Consider the following 22945-nt stretch of genomic DNA (forward strand, 5'->3'; position numbering starts at 1 on the left):
CCATAATGGGGATAGGTGGGAGCAGTGCCATCATCAGTTCAAGTCGCTGCCAAAGTCATCCAGACTCCACTGGAAATCGGGTTTTTTTTTCATTCCGTTGTGTTTGACTTTTATCCAGATAGGGACGACCACCTGAATGACTTTAGGTTAAATTGCGCTGAGGAGCAAGTTTACTGAACGAACATGCACGGAAAAAATGTGGTTCGCAAAACTGAGAACAAATATTCTCAAGATTGAAAAGCATCTGATTACACCTGATTTAAGTTCAAGTATGTTTCCATATTTCTATGGTGTTTACTGAAACTATTTATTTTTTAATACAAGTTAAACAAATGGATCAAATATCAAATATACTGAAGTTATCATTACTTTAGGCAGGGTTGACAGCTGTCAGTAAATACACAATATTAGCTCAATGTGATCAATCTCTGAAGTTGCTTTTAAATGAATAGTTATGTCAATTTTAAACCTAATGACTCCTACCGATTATATGTTCTGTAATTTATATTATTATTATTTTAGAATATTATATATAATTCTATTCACAAATGAATATTTCGATTTCAATAGAAATATTTTTTACTTTTTTTAACATTTTTTATTTTCGAGTTGTTTGTTACGTTTTCGGATACCTAAAAAATCCTTTCAGCCATGATTCTTGTGGGGAAAAATCTGGTTTGAGAGAGTTTTGAAAAAGAAAAAAACATTTTTAAAAGCAAAATCGATTCAAAATCAAATGTACTCAACAGAAAGCCACTTTTGAGTTAAGGTTTTATTTAGTTTTTCGTTATTTTTGTGTTTTGTGCACTTCTGTAATAAATATCTGTGAAAAGTTGGATAAATGTCCTATAATTTTGCCTTTGGCACTTTGAAAATCTGGCAATTAGTTTTTGAGATACAGTCCTACAAAGAATTCGATTCTAATTGGACTGTAATTTTCAATTGACGATATCACGGAAACTTTTGGTTCGATTTTCAATGTTAAAATGGTATCTTTTGTGAAATTTTCGGGTCTTTTCAATAAACATAAATTTTAATTTAAAATGTAACTTTACTTTTGAAAAAGTCTTAAAAAGAATATTTAAAAATTTCACGAAAATGACAAAAAAATCACTTAAAAAATTCAAAAAAATCGCAAAAGTATCAATTTATAACATTTAACAGTTTTCGAGACATCGAGATATAGATAGTTGAAAATTTCAGACTAATTAAATGACACTTAAAAAAATAACTGTCATCGATTCGAGTTTTTTTTGAAGCTGTATCTTAGATATTAATTGCCTGATTTTCGAAACGCCAAAAAGTTTTCTTTAAAAAAATATTGTTTAAAAAATTTAAGAATCAAAAATGTATACCTAGATTTCAGTCATTCGATTTTTTTTGAATTTTTTAATCCGACTGAAACTTTTTTGGTGCCTTCGGTATGCCCAAAGAAACCATTTTGCATCATTAGTTTGTCCATATAATTTTCCATACAAACTTGGCAGCTGGCCATACAAAATTGATGTATGAAAATTCAAAAATCTGTATCTTTTGAAGGAATTTTTTCATCGATTTGGTGTCTTCGGCAAAGTTGTAGGTATGGATATGGACTACACTGAAAAAAAATGATACACGGTAAAAAAAAATTTGGTGATTTTTTATTTAATTTTTTGTCACTTAAACTTGATTTGCAAAAAAACAATATTTTTAACTTTTTTTAATTTTTGATATGTTTTAGAGGACATCAAATGCCAACTTTTCAGAAATTTCCAGGTTGTGCAAAAAATCTTTGAGCGAGTTATGAATTTTTGAATCAATAATAATTTTTTCAAAAAATCGAAAAACTGGTCGCAAAAATTTTTCAACATCATTTTTCGATGTAAAATCAAATTTGCAATCAAAAAGTACTTCAGTGAAATTTAGAAAAAGAGCACCGTTTTCAAGTTAAATCCATTTTTAGGTAACTTTTTTTGAAAAAAGTCGCAGTATTTCATTTTTTTAAATTAGTGCACATGTTTGCCCACCTTTGAAAAAAAATATTTTTGAAAAACTGAGAAATTTCTCTATATTTTGCATTTTTGAACTTTGTTGATACGACCCTTAGTTGCTGAGAAATTGCCATGCAAAGGTTTAAAAACAGGAAAATTGACGTTTTCTAAGTCCCACCCAAACAACACACCATTTTCTAATGTCGATATCTCAGCAACTAATGGTCCGATTTTCAATGTTAAAATATGAAACATTCGTGAAATTTTCCGATATTTTCGAAAAAAATATTTTCAAAATTTTCAAACCAAGAATAACATTTTAAAAATGCGTAATATTGAATGTTTGACCCTTTTAAAATGTTAGTATTGGTTTAAAATTTTGAAAATATTTTTTTCGAAAAGATCGAAAAATTTCACGAATGTTTCATATTTTGACATTAAAAATCGGACCATTAGTTGCTGAGATATCGACATTAGAAAATGGTGTGTTGTTTGGGTGGGACTTAGAAAACATCAATTTTCCTGTTTTTAAACCTTTGCATGGCAATTTCTCAGCAACTAAGGGTCGTATCAACTAAGTTCAAAAATGCAAAATATAGAGAATTTTCTCAGCTTTTCAAAAATATTTTTTTCAAAAGTGGGCAAACATGTGCACTTATTTGAAAAAAATGAAAAACTGCGACTATTTTCAAAAAAGTCACCTGAAATGGATTTAACTTGAAAACGGTGCACTTTACCAAAATTTCACTAAAGAACTTTTTGATTGCAAATTTGAGTTTACATCGAAAAATTAGGTTGAAAAATTGTTGCGACCAATTTGCACAACCTGGAAATTTCTGAAAAGTTGGCATTTGATGTCCTCTAAAACATATCAAAAAATTAAAAAATTTAAAATAGTGTTTTTTCCAAATCAAGTTTTTGTGACAAAAAGTTAAATAAAATATCACCAAATTTTTTTTTACCCTGTATCATTTTTTTCAGTGTAGTCCATATCCATTCCTACAACTTTGCCGAAGACACAAAATCGATGAAAAAATTTCTTCAAAAGATACAGATTTTTGAATTTTCATACATCATTTTTGTATGGCCAGCTGCCAAATTTGTATGGAAAATTATATGGACAAACTAATGATGCAAAATGGCTTCTTTGGGCATACCGAAGGCACCAAAAAAGTTTCAGTTGGAATAAAAAATACAAAAATTAAAATTTAAGAAAAAAGACCGATTTCGTAGAGAATTGCTCCCTAACATAAGCTGTAGCTTGAAAATGGTACATTTTTAAAATAATTTTTAGTTTTATTTCACAAAAAACCGCATTACTTCGATGATTTGAAGGTTTCGGGACAAAAGAGTTCATGTTTGTAAATATTTTTCCTTGATTCCTTGTTATATTTTACATATAAATGTAATATGATGTTACATGATAACATATAACTGCAATAACTTTAAAATTTAAGCGACGACCTTAACTTTTTCGGGTATCAAAAGTTGCCTATTTCATGTACGACAGTTTCAGTCCTTTTATCCTTTTATTACAACCTATGTTACATACAATTTCCATAGGAATCCGATAAAAATATTTTCAGACACAGGCTCTTTGATCTCGACCCCTTAAAAATAGAGTTTTCAGTTTTGTCTGAAAAGCCTTTCTAATAACCTTTCATTTGCATCCAAGACAGCTAAAACAGGTTGAAAATGGGCGGAGCTATGATTTTTTCAAAAACTAGGTTTTTGCGAAAAACGAAGATTTTTTTAAGGATCACCCCAATACGGCGTATGACATCCAAGCCAAGCAAAAAAAAAATGTGAATCATGTTGTATTATAATTTTCAGTTCTATGAAAAAGTTTTGTGCTTTTCCCAATTTTTAGAAAATATCCTCTCAACCTAATTTCTTCCGACCTTTTGTCTTTTGACCTTTTGGCTTTCGACATCCATTTGATTTGGAAATTCGTAATTCAAACAATTTAATTTTCTTCAAAGGTATCTGTTGTCACATGCATAAGTTCAATGTTTTGATTGTGAATTAGTTTTCAGCAATATTTTTTTACATTGCTTGACATTTAAAAAAAAAAAAACAAGCCCTTGTTTAAACGTCGTTCCCGGGTAGAAATCCCTATTACGGAGTTACTGCTTTGCTGCAGAAACATCACGAATGGCGGCGAGCTTCCCGTTCCCCTCGGTTGGCCCCAGCTCGCGTGGCTGGGTACATGCCGAATGTCACGATAAAAGGAAACGCTTGTCGAAAGGCTAAAGTCCACGTGGATGAAAGACCGTCTGTGGGTGGATTTGTGATGGGTTGGTGGAAGCTGCAGAAGAGAGCAAATATGGCAGCCTTTTCAAACTCAAGATGATTATTATCGTGCATCGAGGTACATCTGTGTGGTGCCAACCAACCACACTCACGTACACCACCTCAGAAGGCTTGAAGGAATAATGCAATGCTTGCATTTCCAGTAATTGGGACGAGAAATGCTGTAATTCATTTTGCATTCATAATCAGGCTCTTCCACATTGCAGTTTCATGCTGAAATTGTATGAATTCCATGAAAGCTTCTGGTTTCGGTGAAAGGCACAGGTACTTTTCATTTCCACAGAAATTCGTGCTGAATGCAAAAGTATCCCGTCATAAATTATTTAAGTCAGATTTTGCGAAATGGTACTGTTCATTTCCAATTAAACACACTTTTATTGAGTACGGCTTATTTGCTTGCTTTTTTCGACGAGCTTTTCCTTTTATTTCAGACTCAGCAAGCATAAAATATCAGGACAGTAGATAAAGCAGCAAATAAGCAGCTCTGTGACATTCTGTGTTTCGCAGAAACACAGGGAGAAACCACATCGACTTTTCGATTCCTGGGTTTGGTTGGTTGAGCAACTCGTTGTGATAGCGCTATCGCGCCACATGTGAGTTTTGTGAACAGATCAAATTTAAACAAATTTCGGGACAACTCACATCAAAATTTTATCCTGTTTTTTTTTTTCATTGACATGTCGAAAAGCGACGTGAGACAAGCTAGCACAATCACAACGAACTGACAGTCCCGACAGTCTTTCTTTGCACATAGAGAAGAGCCAGTGGTAACACGTGGTGTGGCTGGAGCTTTCCGTACGCCCACACTTATGGCTGCGGGGAGAAGTTGCCCTTGGTTCATTGAATATTTCCTGTCGGAAAGTTCATATGGGGGCACTTTTGGTGGGCTGGATTCGTGCAAACAACCTCGGGGTCCTGGGACCCGCAGCTGTTGATGGTGGTGACACACAGTTGATGTGGTTTATTGGAGGGACACAAGTTGACATTACTTTAATAGTTATATTTTCTTTTAAACAATGCTTATCAAATTGAATGAGTTCAAATTTGGAATTTAGCCTGGTGGTGAGTCAATTTTTGATTTAAGGGGATAGCTCCAAGGAAGCCCGGATTTAGACCAGAGCGTAGAGCCAAAACTGATACCGGAGATATAACAAACTCAAAAATCATGTTTACACGCAAATCAAATTTACCATCGAAAATGACTAATCATTTTTGCTTTTCTCATTGAGGAAAGGCTATAAAATCACTCAAAAATAAAACTTCCTAAATACATCTAATACCTTCACGTATCGAGAAATTAAAAGTGCAACATGAAGTTAAACTTTCTGTCAAGGTGCTGTGAAGTTTTCCATGACAGCTGCGAAAGTTTCACTCCATGTTACCGGCTCACATTTCTCTTTTTAATTTCTCGATATATTTCGACTCAGAATCATCTTCTGAGCAAATTACTGTGGAGATGTGTGTAGACATGATTTTCTTTCCACACGCATTAATCAGAACTGGCTGAATCGAATTTGGCCAGGTTTCCCATTTTATTCCTCCTTAAGGGTCCAATAAAACCCTATTTAAAAATTATTAGGTTAAGTGAAGTATTTTGAAAGTTGTGCTATGAAAAAGTTTTTTTGTAGATACAAAAAAAGGCGATTTTATACATAACCTCAAAAGGAAGAATATTTGTTGTTTACGTGCGAGAGTCACGCCTGTTGCGAAACGCCTGGATGCCACATTGCTTTAAATTAGAGTCTGCATATTTTCTGGAAATGTCTGTATCAGGTATATTTTTTTATTCATAAACTTATTTTTATCAGTTCCTTTTCGGTGCTGGTACCTGTTTTGGACCAAGTCGGCTCAATAAGCCGTAAGGCCGTAAACAGTGCAAATCTGGATTAGGACAATTTAGGAGTTGAACTACTTGGTAAATGTGAGGAAGGCATCAACCACCTAATTGTGGATTAATAAACGTTTTTTTTTTTATAATGTGCACCGTTTTTTTTTCATTTAGACATTCTTTATTAAGGAAAACAATCCCAGCAACATTTTTTTTCGAGAGGTTGAGAATAAAATTTATTGTTAGACATTGTTGACAGGGTTGTTAAAATATCAAAATATCAGCTCTCAGCAACTACAAATATCCCGACTGAATATTCATGCCTCAAATACAACTGCTCTTCTCTCCTTATTGAAACTCTCAGCGCCGAATATAGCCGAACCCGTTTTCTCGTTTTCTCTCTCATTCCCACTTCCACGATCATCATACCGCAACAGCGTTTAACCACAAAACCAATTCCGCAAACGAAGTTTAACGGGACGTCATGCGTGGTCGGCTCCTAATCGCCATCTCACGTTCTTTCATTGCAGTTTTCAGAGAGATTAAGAGACTCTGCGTTGAGAGCGCATAGAGCGAAAAGGGGAGGAGTTATAGAGAGAGAATTACATCGCTGGGAATCACTAGACACAAGAAGAGATCTCACAAGCTATAGTGACGGCCGCTATACCCTCGGATGTTTTTGGTGCAGAGATAATCAATTGATAGTTTTTCTATCACTCATTTGCAACACTGATTTGGCATTGGGGTTGTTTTTGCCTCATAAACAAAGAACCCCAAGTTTGGTGACATTTGGTGATCCGCGCTCGTGGCACTCTTTCTTTTTCTTAGATTTTTGAAAAACCTCATTCCGACGCTATCGTGCTATCTTGTCGCACCCGCCATTTTGACGTTCCGAGCAAAACGCGTTTTAATGTTTGACTTTGAATAAACAAAAACGAAAGCACGCAATGTAAACCATAACAAACACGTTTTGTTTGGCTGACCATTCTTTGCATTGTCCCGAAGTTTGGTTGCAGTTGGTTGACGGAGTCCAGAGATATAATAACAAGTGTTTACGATAGTCGGGCATGTACGTGCGTCAAACGCGTTCTGACCTGAAATCCATTTGGGCCAGTTGTCGCACTTGCATCAATTTTCAGGCTGTTTCAAGATAGCACGACCAGATTGAAACTACTTTCACATGTAAAGTGACAAAATTCACGGAGTTTTTTTCGGAATTCACTGGATGTTTCAGGATTGAAATCAAATTTTGGGGATCTGTGAAGGTCAAAAGGAGAGGCATTGTGAGCTACATAAAATGGCGTTCTTAACTCAATTTGGCCCAAAATGCACGTGCGACAAGTTAGCACGACGGTGACGATTTTTAAGATATCACGTTTTTAAGTTAGAAAGTCCTGTATTGGTTAGCAAATGTTTAACTTATCCATCCATTTTCTACAAAATATTTCGTTAGAGCATAGTAGGCCTTGAAATTTTAGGATTTTTTTTTTTGAATTTCGATACTAAAACAATTAAATGTTCCAAATAAAATGTTTGCCTGGAAAACGAAAACAGGGTTTTCTACATTTATTCTGGTTTTTTGAAAGGTCCAATAAAACAAATTTTCAGTTTTTGCTTTTTGGGTGTTTTTAAATACCCCTGACTCAAGGCGGTTTCAAAAACACCCAAAAAGCAAAAACTGAAAATTTGGTTTATTGGACCTTTTGAAAAAAAAAAAAAAAAAAACTCCAGAAATCATCCCAAAAAATCAGAGGACAAAAAATGTTTTTTTAAACTATCAAATTCTGATGGAAATAGAAGTCTAACCATCCTGCGTTTTCCTGCGTTGTTATCAATTTTTTTTGGGACCTTTGAAAAATATTTGAATTTTTTGATAAATTCCAATTTTGAGGAAAAAAAGCGCTAATTCTTGCATACATACTTTGAAACTAAATGATTGCCAGTGTAAAAAAAAAATTAAACTTTTTTTGGTTTCAACAAAAAAAAAAAAACACCCCTAGAATTGCGGATTTTTTTGGTTTGTAAGGATGACCATCTTAGTTGAATTTTTCAATATTTTTAAAAATGTATCATTTTTCTCAATCTTACCCCTTGAACATGCGGCATATAACATCCAGTATTTTGTTCTAGAAATCAGGAGGAAATCTAGTTTTTTCACGAAAACTTAACACGTAGCCTTATGTGTGGGACAAACTTCAAATGCGTTTTTCTCAGCTTGCTTTTTTTGCATATGGGACATTTATGCGAACATGGACAGTTTGAAGATTTTAAATTTTTTTAAAATTTCATTATCACTCAAAGATTGCTTCCAACTTTCTCCTGAGAAAAACTTCTATTTCTATCTTTTCGGCCGAATTCCTCGCTTTGCTTACGCTCTGAGTTCGGTAAACATTTTTAAGGCAATATTGAAATTCAATCTGATTTGTTTGCTCTACTTCAAGCCATTGTACATCGTGGCGGTATATAAATCAAACCCCGGGAGAAATGTATTCTGCCAACGAAAAAAAGATACCACACTGCGAGTTTGGGGGGTGAGGAAACCAAATCTGATGGAGATTTACTGTTTGTGCAACGAGAAGATGGATGAAGCTTGCAGCCGGGGCGGAATGAGCGGGCAGGGATTTAACGTCAAAATAGATGTGTATCATAACAAATATACCGAGAATGAGTTTAAATCGCAATATGCAGATAACATGAGGCGTTGACAGGGGTGAAAGCATATGAAGGAAAAATAAACTTCGGGTTTTGAGCATATAACATGAGTTGATTTATGTGCTAGGGTGGTTTGGGAAAAAGGCTGAGCTTTAAACGTTGGAGTCGATTTAAAATTCATAAAACCGGAAAGCTTAAGGTGTTTTTTTGGACTGACCTCAAAACGGTCGAACCTTCCAGACGTTGTAAAGGTATCTGAACCGTGAAACATGATTATTTTTGTTAAAAGCTCTCTCCACAACATCCTTTTAATTAACCAAAGTAATTAAAGCACAACATTTTACTCAAAAGACCACAGATTAAAACGAGTCGGTTTGTAGTTCTCAGCGGTGAAGAGGCCTTTCACCGAAAGAGATTATAAAACTTTATTTCCACCTTCATGCGAGTATATAAACATACGAAAGGCCTTTCCCCAGGAATTTAATTGAAATTTCCACCCCCAATCCAACCCAAACTTACTAGCGGGCCCAGTTAGTAGCGGTGGGCCGCAAATTGTGAAAACGACGCCGAGCAGGGAAATTTATGGTCCTTTTTTGACCCAGACACCGTTTTTGTTCTGGATTCCGGCTGAAGCGAAGGAGCAACTTTGCCGCAGCATTGCAGATGAATGTTGGATGCTGCTGATCGTTCGTTGTGCTGTTTGTGGAACTTGTAAAGTTTAGAAACTTTTGTGGTCATTACGATTCAAAGCGTTTTTGGAGATGAAATGTTGGTTCTTTTGTCATCAAGTTTGTTATCCTGAAAATCTTCGTAATTTTTTTAAGCAATGATAATTGAATTACAGTCTCAAATAACCAAAGACGAAAACAAACACCACCAACTCAACACCAAAGCAATCACTCTGCACAGTGTCACCAAAAGCATCAAATCTACACAATAAACATGCCCCCCCTACCTGTATATATCCGGTTGAAAAGTAAGCTTCGCTTGAACTTACCTGAACCTTCCGGTTGTGCTGTGCTAAAAGTCTGTTTTTTCCCTCTTCTTTTCCACTACTGGTTGCTTCAACTTTTCACTAGAGCCGGAAAAGCTCGTAATCCAATCGTGCGTTGCGCGTCGGGTTGGGAAACGGAATCCCACGAAAGAAAAGCTGCTTTCTCACTGTCTACGTTGGGGGAAAATCCTTCGCTCTGCACAAGAAAAAAAAAGTATACGGGGGAAAATAATAATAAAAATAACGAAAAGCAGATATCCAAATGATGCTTGCTCAGGCACTCCGGCCGTACCGAGTATTATCCTTTTCCGTTTATCTCGTTTTTCACCTTATTTTTTCCACATTCAAGATTCTCACAGAGTCTCACCGGAGAGCAATGCCAATCTTCTATTTCTTCGAGTTGGAAGCTTCTTTTTTATGACATTTTGTGTGCACTTGCTTTCAACCTTGTTTTCCTTGGCGATGATAAAACTGTACAACCTTATTTTACGGTTGAGCAAACACCCCGTACCTTGCCACTGCACAATTTGCCTCTCGATTTTCCACCCCTTTTTTTCGCCGAGTAGAGAAAGTATTATTTTACGGTTTTTTTTTTTCATTCGAAATGATGTTTTCCTCACGAAACTCCGAGCACATACTCAACTCGACAAAACAGGCTCATCCCCATGCCGACAAGCGAAGGCTTTTTTGCTTCTTCCAATTGGAATCTATTTCTGAAGGAATTGGGGTTTGACTATGTGTGGTACTCAATGTTGATCAGTTTCAAGTGATTGAATTCTGTGGGTGGGAGGGGATGGGTAGACAATATCGGCTTATCTTCCACAATGTTGGAAATGAGAAGGGACGATCTGGATTAGAAGTTATTGGAAAATTGAAGATTGGCTTGGAAACATAGAGAGCATCCGAGCGCTTATTGTCTCATTGTTGATAGGGCTTATCGGGGAAATTGTGTGTTTTGTTTGTTTTGAAAATACTGATAGTCAATGGAGATACGGGGGGAAATAGAAATCGTTAATGGATAACAAGTTTTAATTTACTTTTTCTGAATAACCAAATTAATGAAGCATTTAAACAATTGAACATCAATATGGCTAAATATTTTTCCTCTTTATTGAATAGGACAGAGAATTACCAAGAAGGTTAAATCAGTCAGAAATAAATGAATTAACAACAACAAAAAATTGTATAAAATATATGTCATCTAAATTTTTTCTGCTTTCTTTATATTATTTTGCTTCAATATTTATAAGTATAAAAGTTCCCGGGAGCCTCGACCAAATATCCCGGGAATCGAGAGTTCCAAAAATGGCAAATTTCCCGGGAAAATTTCCCCGCGATTTCCCGCTCGTCACCCTCTACTCTTTAGTTGTCACTCTTCATATGAAAAATATTTCAAAAATCAAATCAAATCAAATTATTCGCTCTGCAGCATTGCCTTGGCGTTCTCGATTGTGAGATTCCTACTCGAAACAAAGTGTCCGAAGGCTTGATTGTTGAGGCAATTGCAAACCTCTTTTGCCTTTCTTACTAATTTACACCTTAGCTTCCATCCACCCTGGGATTCGAACTGACGACCTTTGGATTGTGAGTCCAACTGCCTACCAGCGACACCACAGATACTGGACCCAGGGAGACGACTTCTACACCTGGACTGAGCTATCGACCTAACCCTCTAGGTTAGACCGGGCCAACATTTACTTCCCCATCCGACGGAAGGCGTGGTCAGACAAATCTCGTCTCGAAAAATGCCACCGGGACCGTCTGGGATCGAACCCAAGCCGACTGGGTGAGAGGCAACCACGCTTACCCCTACACCACGGTCCCGGTCATGTTTGTTTCAATCGTGATGATGTTTCAATCGTGTCGTAATACCTTCCCACAGCATGAAAATTGTAAGTGTGACAAAGGGCAAAGGGATTTCAGATCAGAACGCGTTTGACAGACGTACATGCCCGACTAATGAAAACATTTCAAAATTTCAGTTTTTTACAATATGGATATCAAACGTTCGGGATTTTTCAAACATTTTGAAAGTTGTAACACAATTTTATGAAAATACTACTTTTAGTCATTTTGAAAGTTGTAACACAATTTTATGAAAATACTACTTTTAGTCAAAAAACTACGTGTTTTCGAAAAAAAACTCAAAATTTCAGTTGGGTATCAAATGATCGATATATTTTAATAAATTTTGAAAGCTGAGCAATTCCAGCTCAAATCAGGAATTTTTCTGGTACTTTTGTACCCGACCCTCCTGATTTCAATGAAACTTTGTAGACATGTTATCCTAGACCTATATAAGACATTTTTGTGTATATGGAGCCAATTGTACTCGAAAATGACATTTTAGAAGGGCGTAAGTTATTTAGATATTTTTGTATTCTGTAATTAAAAAACGACTGTATCTCGAAGGCGTTGCATCGTACCAAAATTGGACGGGCTTTCTGAAAAAAATACACTGAGTGAAAAATACACGCCACTTCTATGGGATTTTTCAATTTTTATGATAAAAAGTTAAAATTTAAGGTGAAGTCACGATTTTTTTTGATCAAAATTTTTGAGGCAATAGCCTAAAATGTGACAAAAAGACTCACGAAAAATACAGGATGGTATGTCTCTCCTAAAAAAATACAAAAATCATTTGCTAAAAATGTTTTTTTTGAAAAAAAATGGTCTAAACGTCAAAATTTTCAAAAATCGATAGTGGGAATCGATTCTGCAGACAATTTTACATAAAAATCTCCATGGGCTTGGTTTGGATGCATGAGCTTACAGATATAAGCTTAATTACATTGCTCATAACTGAAAACAGAATATTTTTTTCATTGCGGTAGAAATCTGGATAGTAAATCATCTTACGTAAGTATTAAAACGAGTCAAATTGGAAAGCTGTCAAAGGCAATCTTATGGAAAACTGGACGAGCTTTTTTTTTTTTTATTTTTGAGACTGAAAAATCAAGTCTGTCATATAGAAAATGCCAAAAACCACCAAAAAGCTGTTTTTCAACATTTTTATTTTTAAAACCGCTGTATCTTCGCAAGGATTGGACTAAGGACAATGGTCAATATGGAGACTTTTATGTAAAATTGTCTGGAGAATCGATTCCTACTATCAATTTTTAAAAATATTGACGTTTAGACCATTTTTCTAATAAACATTTTTAGTAAATGATTTTTGTATTTTTTTAGGAGAGACATACCATCCTTTCATCCTTTCATTGAAATCGGTGAGGGTCGGGTACAAAAGTACCAGAAAAAATCCTGATTTGAGCTGGAATTGCTCTGTTATAACTTTTTTTTTTTGAAAATGCTCAACTTTTTAACAAAATTTTCTGATTAAATACTCAAAATTTCAATATCTTTTTTTTTTTTATTTAAGAAATGTTTGAAAAAATTCCGATCATTTGTTAACCAATTGAAATTTTGAGTGTTTTTTTTCGAAAATACGTGAAATCTTTCGAATTCGAAAGGTATGATAAAATTCCAATCATTTGAGATTTTGAGTATTTTTTCAAAAATACGTAGTTTTGTGAAAATTTTCAGTATTTTCCAAATGTTTTATGACATTTGAAATGTATTACAAAACCATTTGATACCCATATTGCAATAACAAGTATTTATTTTAAGTATTTTTAGTATTGTTAGGTTTTTTTTTAAAGTAAAAAAACTGCATTTTCAAAATACAGGAAAAATACGTATTTTTGTGAAAATTTTCATGTTATTTTAATAATAATGGTTAAATGCCATCATCCCGATTCCAAAACAATATATTTTTTGTTGTTTGCATGATTTTCCATTCGATTATAGTCAATGTCTCCCATATAACCAAAATCCCATAAGCTCTGTGCTTCAGTTATGCACAGTTGTGCTTCGGTTTCGCATCCCCCATATGCGGTGCTATACCGAGGCATTACTGTAATTACAACTCGAAACTTCGACAACCAAATTCAACCAAACTTCGGGAAAATGCATAGAATGGTCAGCCAAATCAAACATGTTTGTTATTGTTTACATTGCGTGCTCTCGTTTTTGTTTATTAAAAGTCAAATATTAAAATGCGTTTTTCTCGGAACGTCAAAAAGCAACGTTCGACCAGGGTAGGTAAACCATCACCATCGCACTATCATTGATGCATATTTCGGTGCGTTTCTCGTCTCTTAAAATTTCTCTTCTCTTTCGCAGCCGAGTGATGGTCGGCTTGCTATCGCGAATATCGAAAGCCCATCACATCGACGAGAAATACCCTCTCGTTGGCTCCGATGGAACTATCGTTCCAACCGGAGAGGCACGCACACGAAATTGCTGTATACATACACTGGAGCTCACGCACACAAATGAACTCATTTCTACAGGGCTTACGGACGAGAGAATTTAACGATTGCTCTTTCTCTTGCTTTTTGAGCGAGGGGACTGGCTGTGTGAGAGATTTTTTTCCGTCTTACGCATCGGTTTGTTCGTTGCTCGCTATTTCATCGGCGTCGTTTTCGCTTCGCTCTCTTGATGCAGTTTTGGGAGAACGCCGAAAATTTGATGATTTGAGCGAGGGACGATATCTAAAAGCCCTCGCCATCGGCGAGGAAACGAGAAAATACCATCCCTGCGTTCGACAAGTTAGCACGACGGCATCGAAATGGCGTCTTGGGCATCGTGGATATTTTTATTTTAAAGTATTTAAAAATAAAAGAATTTAATTGAAAATCAAGAGAATACATCTTTTTGATAGGCCTAATTTTCTCCTTAAACAAAGGGAAAGTAAAAAAATATGGCATGAGAGGGTTGATTCTTCAATTCCAATGTTTACATAATTCATAATAGTTTAATGATGGAAGCATACCTTCCTCATTTGTATACGAGTCTAAGCAGATCAAATGTTTAACAACACATCATCAAATCAGTTGCTAGCTTAATCTAGCTCTCTTGCGAATCCTGGAACTTGAAGCTTCTTTTTTTTCTTCAAACATCTCTGCCAACTCTTCCCCGGCACAGGGTACTCGCAATCGCAAACCTCCCGCGGCTAATTAACTTATATATTAATGGCATTAGCATAAGGATTATGCTGCCAACGAGACCATCAAGCGCCAGCCCAGTTCCAACGCTGGAAAGTCGGCGAATCGGACTCGGAGGCCCGTTTATGCAAATATTTGCTTTCGAAATCCACCCGACTTTCGCGCGCGCGTTCCTTTCACCGAGCAGCGACGAGCGGATTCTTTTAATTATTTATAAAACATGCTGAACCGAAATGGAGAAAAAAGATCGTTGAGGTTTTTTTTCCCGTCGAAAGCCATCCCCGAAGAGGGACCTCCTCTATTGGCGCTTTAGGACAAGGCAAAAAAGCTTATCTTTCTTGTCGTCGCTGTCGTGCTATCTTGTCGCACGTGCAATTTTGGCGAAATTGAGTTAAGAATGCCATTTTATGCAGCTCACAATACTTCATCTTTTGACCTTCACAGATTCCCAAAAAATCATAAATTACCGGAAAGCTCCGTGCATTTTTGGAACTTTTTATTGGTATTTCAGGTGAGAACGTTTTTGACACACGTACATGCCCAACAAACGTAAACGTTTTTAATTATTACTCGGGACTCCGGCAACCAAATTCAACCAAACTTCGGAGCAATGCACCAAACAAAAAAGTTTGTTATTGTTTCAAAAAGCGACGTGCGGCAAGATAGCACGACAGCGTCGTTGTGTGATTAAATATTTTCCCCCAGAAAAAAAACGGCGAGGATGCGGGCGAAAGTTTTTACCATCTTTGGGACACATTCACCACAAACTGTCTTAATCTTGGCGCTGGTTTAGAGTGCCATCAGGGGGTTTTCCGTCGCCGCTAGCCAGCCGTTGTTGGTTCTTTGATTTATGCTTGTTGCTGGGGATCCAAAGAAAACCCGCTGAAGCGCGTGTACGTTGAAAAAGATGATGTGGGAAAGGGATCGTGTTTTTCAATAAGTTTTTTTTTAATTGCCGGCAATATAAGGCCAAACTACAAAACAGTATCGAAAAAGGTTGAAAAGTTGATCTTTTCAGCTCTCAAATGGATGATGAATCAGAAGAATTTTGTCATTCAAAAATGACAGGAAAAGTAAGTTATTTCGCAACAGAAAAATGTTGCAAACATATTTTTAAATAGTCACAATTTCCAACAATTGAAATTACTCTCAGGTTTTTTTTTCACAAGCCTCCCCCAAAATCCAGCAAACACTTGATCTAATTTCGGAGTTCTTAAGCTGTCGAGGTGTGAGACAGCTATTTTTTTTTCGGCCCAGCACAGAATAAAGAGTCGGAAAACTTGTTTCCAACTTCCATGGAGTGGTTCTGGAAAACTTGGCTTTCACAAAAAGTGAAAGCTCTTTATCTCATTGTAAACCCACCCTAAAGCCGGTAAAAAACCCATCGGCGGGAAACTTTTTTTTCCGACGACAAGCCTGGGTGCGGCATAATTGATGCGAGATGAGTTAATAGAAAATTTTGCAACTCCTAAGCTTGACAGAAGCTTGACGGGGACGTTTGGCTGACGTGTGACGCGGGAGTGACAAAAATGGGATAAAATTTTGAGTTTTGTTTTGGTGTAATTTTTGGAGTATTTTGGCATTTGAGAAAACTTATCGAAAGTTATCATGAAAATACACTCATTCAGTCTGAGTTGAAATCGTTGTTGTTGCTACAACTATGTTGAAATTTAATACACAAAAGGCGTATGATCAATTGAAGGGCAGACAGTTGAATAAATGAAGGATTTCCTGCAGATTAAATTTCCACGAACGTCAACTAGATGCAGGTTCGTACTTTACCATGGTCAGGGCCTTAACAATAAGCTTTAATGAAAATTAATTGAAGCCATCTTGAATCGCATTACAGATTATGCTTTTGTGATGATAGCTCTCAATTGAGTGCTTTTGTCCTGTATCTCTAGTGCAACATATGTTCCTGCTTCAAACTTCACTGTCTTGAACAGAATCAAAATCTTCAATCTATATTACCTTCTTGACTGGCCATTTAATCCAAAACTTCATCCATTAGCTGGTACACTATCGGTTTAATTAACAGTAAAGCTGAACGTCATCACCGTAAGCGATGAAATCGTTGCTCCGTGTATAGTGTTTCTTGGCCAACAGGAAGCAGTTCATGAATATTGTTTACATTGACTGCGGAAATTGTTCGACCGAAGTAAATCACCCAGATTGGCTGTTAAATACCATTACTGGATGAGAAATCTTTGTTGCCTTTAAGAGGTACAGTCATCCTCAACAGTTACAAAATGTTTGTTTTAGTTGAATTAAATTAGGTAAAATGTGAAATTTGATAAAAACAAATAAATTAAATAAAAATGAAGTATTTTCAAATCGAGGGATAACTGTACAGTTAATTTTTGCACCGGAATAAAGCAGCCCCACCGGGTCCAGCCGAGAGCCAGCACGTCACGCTACAAGTTTGTTTCGGTGCGCACCAGCAGACACGTTCCATCCAGTGTTTGAATTGTCTGCCGGTTGAGCAGTCTACTGAAGCGGTCGTTCATAAATTACGCAACGCACAACCCAATACAATTTTATACCTTTAAAAGCATCACAACTTTTGAACCATCCGTAGCTCTATAAAACAGCGTTACGTAATGTATGGACGCTCCCCAAAGTGAAATTGAGCATTCCAAGAACTTTGGACAAACTCGCTGCACCGGATTTTCCAACTGAGCACACAAGACAAACTAGAAACGGTTGTCTTGTAGTTTTAGTGTACCAGTTGACACGGAAAATCGGCGAAGGATGTCTTCCGAGTGTGACAGATGAAGTGCTGGGCGACTCCATCAAACCATTCCGTTTATCACGCTAACGAATGTCATATTGTTGAGGAAATTTTTATTACGATGCGGTTGCATTGTGGACGTTACCTATGTTTGATTTCGTTAATGATGGTGATTCCATTGTGGTTTCTGTCAAAAAAAAAACACATAAAAACGCGTTCTTCTCGGAACGTCAAAATGGCGGGTGCGACAAGATAGCACGTTGACGTCATAATCATAATTTTCTATGTATTGCTTTCCTTTTAATAATAAAAATTTATAAAAATTGACTTAGCACAAAAATGTTTATGTTCAGTCAACTTATTAAGTGGAATCAATCCATAACCTTAATTGACGTTGCACAACAAATTAATTCTCACAACAAGTTCAAGATCGCACTCGTTGGCTCCTCTACTCAATTCCATCTAGCCCAAGCTTTGGGAATCTCCCCCCGGCAACTCAATTGGTTCAATTCAATAGACTCCCTAACACGCCGGCCATCGTGTCGGAGCACGTGTTCGGTCCACAAACCGCGCATCCCGAGATGACGCATTAATTGCCTTGATATGAATTGAAATGACCCCCGCACCGGGGAAGACTGCAACAACGCGTTCGCGGAGCCGGCCGTCCGTCAACCGGCGCGCCACTCGTACTCTGATAAGAGTCGCACGAATACGCCGACGTTTGAACTTTCAAGATCCGCTCCGTCCGTGTGGACGAGCGTTGCTGGGTTTGTCTGCACGCGGAGGGTTGTTTTGTGTGAGTGCACCACGATTGGACTCTCGTGAATCGCGTGAACTCATTCGTGACCCGCGAGGCGTCAGGAATTGCGATGTTGATTTGGCGTTGTTATGCGCTCTTGGTGCATTTATTTTTAAATTTTGGAAAACATTTTGTTATAAAATAAAAGTCACAAGTCAAGATATTTTTCTTTAAAGTTTTGAACCAACCCTTGAATAATTTTCAAAAGATCTTGATCTACACAACTCAATATTTTTGAGGTTGATGGTGGATTCCGACTCTCTGAACACGCTCCAGTCGACAGAATTTAATTTAAGTGAATTCTCAGCCAATAAATAAAATTGTAAATTGCATTACCATTAATTTACAATTTTATTTATTGGCTGAGAAATCACTTTATTTCAATTTTTTCATTGGGGTGTGTTCAGGGATCCTGAATCTATCATACATTGAAGAAATAAAAGCGTTTCAAATAATGTAATTATTTTGGGACAGGAATGTTTGTTAGATTAGCTCTACAAATTTCTAGAAGACACCAACTCGATACAACGAAATCCTGAATTGATAAATAAAAAAATTGTAAAAAAACTCATTTTATCAAAATCGTTTTAACTTGAATTACAAAAATGGCTCTTATGCCCTTCAGATGCATTTGGAATTTTGAAATTAAATTGAATTTTGCCTAAGTAGCAGTCTTTTAAAATTCTTGGCGTTTTTGAACCTTCAAACTTTGTATCCCGATTTTCCCCACTTCCCGTTGACCTAGAGTGCTCATATTTTGGCAAGATGCTAGTTTTATATGTACATTTCAGGTAGATTGGTGAGGTCCAAACTGTTCGTGGACTCCCTCTTAAAAACTTCAAAAAATTTCTAAGTTCTCGCTATTTGCAATTCTCATAAAAAATGCCTTAACAAATATAAAATATTGATTACTTGTTTAAAAAGTAAGTTTTTATAATTTTGTATTTCACGTCAAATCATTGCTTGGAGTCTCATCAATTATGATCTGTATTTGGGTAATTCTCCGCCAACTCACACAGCAGTTGCCCCGACCCCTCTTCGATTTGCGTGAAACATTGTCCTAAGGGGTAACTTTTGTCCCTGATCACGAATCCGAGGTCCGTTTTTTGATATCTCGTGACGGAGGGCGGTACGACCCTTCCATTTTGAACATGCGAAAAAGAGGTGTTTTTCAATAATTTGCAGCCTGAAACGGTGATGAGATAGAAATTTGGTGTCAAAGGGACTTTTATGTAAAATTAGACGCCCGATTTGATGGCGTACTCAGAATTCCGAAAAACGTATTTTCATCGAAAAAACACTAAAAAGTTTTAAAATTCTCCCATTTTCCGTTACTCGACTGTAAAAATTTTGGAACATGTCATTTTATGGGAAATTTAATGTACTTTTCGAATCTACATTGTCCCAGAAGGGTCATTTTTCATTTAGAACAAAATTTTTCATTTTAAAATTTCGTGTTTTTCTAACTTTGCAGGGTTATTTTTAGAGTGTAACAATGTTCTACAAAGTTGTAGAGCAGACAATTACAAAATTTTTGATATATATACAAGGGGTTTGCTTATAAACATCACAAGTTATCACGATTTTACGAAAAAAGTTTTAAAAAGTTGGTCGTCATCGATCATGGCCGTTCATGGTCACCCGCGACAGACACGGACGACGAAACAAAGAGAAACGCAAAAAGTAACTTTTTCAAAACTTTTTTTCGTAAAATCGCGATAACTTGTGATGTTTATAAGCAAACCCCTTATGTCTATATATCAAAATTTTTGTAATTGTCTGCTCTACAACTTTGTACAACATTGTTACACTCTAAAAAACATCCCTGCAAAGTTAGAAAAAACACGAAATTTTAAAATAAAAATTTTGTTCTAAATGAAAAATGACCCTTCTGGGACAATGTAGATTCGAAAAGTACATTAAATTTCCCATAAAATGACATGTTCCAAAATTTTTACAGTCGAGTAACGGAAAATGGGAGAATTTTTAAAACTTTTTAGTGTTTTTTTCGATGAAAATACGTTTTTCGGAATTCTGAGTACGCCATCAAATCGGGCGTCTAATTTTACATAAAAGTCCCTTTGACACCAAATTTCTATCTCATCACCGTTTCAGGCTGCAAATTATTGAAAAACACCTCTTTTTTCGCATGTTCAAAAATGGAAGGGGTCGTACCGCCCCTCCGTCACGAGATATCAAAAAACGGACCTCGAATTCGTGATCAGGGACAAAAGTTACCCCTTAGGACAAAGTTTCACGCAAATCGAAGAGGGGTCGGGGCAACTTTTCCCGATTTCGTGTGAGTTGGTAGAGAATTACCCATTTATTATAAAATTTTGATTCATAACATGAAAAAGGAACGTGATATACTGTCAAGAATTTCCAAAAATTACTCAGTGAAAACAACCTATAAAAATCTACAAAAAGCGATGCATAATCCGATAATTGTTCCTGAATATCTTAAGATGTGTTCTAACCTTATGATATTTCTGATTTTTGAACGAAAACAATGTAGAGTTTTGGCTTGTATTTATAGGTACGTCGATTTAGGTACAAATTGAGTAGAGGATGTCATTTTGTGTAGCTTTCTAGATATTCTAGAAAATCAGTTAAAATCCGTGAAATGTTGTCACTCTTCATAGGAAAGTAGTACCGATCTGATCATGCTATCTTGACACACCCTGCATGTGTGACAACTTGCAAAAAAGAATTTTAGATCGCATGTCACTTTTGCATGCACGTCTACTATTTTCTATTTTGATTGGAACTCGGGACTATAGCAATCAAATTAAATCAAATTAATACAAAATTTAAAAAAAATCTTATCGGAAGGGTGAAATTTGGGATGGTTGAATATAACCTCTTTTTAAAGTAATTTTACCTAAAAAATATGTAAAAATGTTAAATTCAACGGAAAGTGTTGTAAATTTCACCAGTTCACAATTCAAAGAACGGCAGTAAAATATTTTTTTCTCAATTGTTTTGTTTATTCATGGTCAAACATTAAAACGGGGATCTCTTGGAACGTCAAAACAAATTCTAAATAGCACGATCTAATTATCTAATAAAAAAGACAATGTTTTAACTTGTTTTATTTGACTTTAGGGTGCCGCTGGGTAAAGCATGTCTAACAATAAAACAGCATAGTAATACAATGACGGTTATCAAAAACTACTCAGAAAATATTTGAAAACTTTACATGACAACCGATTAACAACAATTGTATAATTAACAATTGAAAATATGTATCACAGAAACAAGATATGTTCAGTTTGTCATCGTAAAATGTTTTATAAGGGAAAAACTTGAAATTTAAAAAGGACAGAAATAAAACTTCAATTCACATCCATTGTTTCTTAAGCATTCGGCATTGTAAAATTTCTTATTTTCCGTAAAAAAAATCTCCAATCAACGGTGCAAACGTCATTTCACTATGACATACGCGATTTCTTGTTTGCAAGTGATTTTCCTTGCCTCCGTTCCGTTCCTTCTTCGCTGTTTTTTTGCATCACTACCCTCTGATAATTCGAACAATTAATCGCAGCACCATAGCAAGAGCACACTCATTCTTGTTTACGACTTACTGGGTTCTGTGTGTGTGTGCGTGCGTGTTCGCGCACGCCAGACAGAGATAGTGGTTGAAAAGTGTGTATATATTATTTTCAAATTCTTTTTTTCCCTGTATTATCAACAGCAAAATCACAACTGCGGTGGTTGCCCACGGCTTCACAAACACGATCCTGGGGCAGAACTTCAAGCTGAATGCGATTTTTTAATTTCACTTTTCCTCGTAATTTTCCTCTCTCAGCATCGTTTCATTTAATTTCATTCACACTTTTTTCCTCTGAATGATTCCCCAGGTAGCGCACGAGCACAATGCGAACTTTCATGGGGTTTCATCAAATTTCAGTTATCCCAAATCGAGCGTGGAGGTCAAGTGCACTCACTTTACACACTGTCGTAATCCTGAGCAAGCAATCAAAAAAGAATTAAAACGGCACCAAATTCCTCCACAAACCAACCTCCAAATTCCTCACCACTCTCACACACAAGGTCTCTTTTCCAAGGTCGAAAAAATTCGCGTCCGAACGGTTCGGCGGTCAAAAATAAACTGAACACGGTCCCACCGGGAACGTTGGTCAAAATATTGCGAATCTTGAGATTCTTTTGCGGAGAGCTGAGCGTAAGCAGAGGGATGCTGCGTGAGAGCGTGAGAAAGTGAGCTAAACGGAAGCAAAAGCCGGCGTGATCGGGGAGGAAAATCTTCTCTGTTTTGATTTCGTGCCATGGGTTTGGATGGAGACGGGAGGGGTGGTGGAGTTTTGTTTTGACCAAGTTTTAGTGAGAAGGGAGGAATTGATTCAATGCGGTGGGGAAGCGTGGTCGGGGGAACAGTGTGTGGCAGCGATGTGGGGACGTTTGGTTTATCACAAAATTAGAGCGTGAGAAAAGAATTTGGTTTTTGCTTGGATTGTTTTCAAAATGAATGAAATACTATTTCAGCAATTCCCCACGAAAACAGCAAGGAAAAAAACAAAAGTCCTCGGATCGGGCTCAATTTTTTCTGGGGGTTCCCTGGCCGAAATAATTAGACCAATATTTTTTTGTTTGGCCATTAGGGTGACCTACGGCGTGTTAGGGTGGTCTGAAAA

At 36.4% G+C, this 22945-nt stretch overlaps 1 protein-coding gene across 3 annotated transcripts in view; it reads right to left on the reverse strand.

Moving 5' to 3' along the window:
• Positions 1-22424, reverse strand: part of LOC6040972 (spondin-1) — a 76824-nt gene extending 54400 nt beyond the window's left edge. The window contains exons 1-2 of one of the 3 annotated variants that reach the window (XM_038252259.1): positions 22316-22424; positions 9761-9953 (exon numbers count right to left, since the gene is read on the reverse strand). The gene's annotated coding sequence lies outside the window, so the exon portion shown is untranslated. Of the gene's footprint in view, positions 1-9760; positions 9954-22240 lie in introns of all 3 variants that reach the window. The other 2 variants (XM_038252261.1, XM_038252260.1) reach the window with 2 other exon arrangements.
• Between the last annotated feature and the right edge of the window lie 521 nt (positions 22425-22945).

This window comes from Culex quinquefasciatus, chromosome 2, assembly GCF_015732765.1.
Source record: "Culex quinquefasciatus strain JHB chromosome 2, VPISU_Cqui_1.0_pri_paternal, whole genome shotgun sequence".
NCBI lineage: Eukaryota > Metazoa > Arthropoda > Insecta > Diptera > Culicidae > Culex > Culex quinquefasciatus.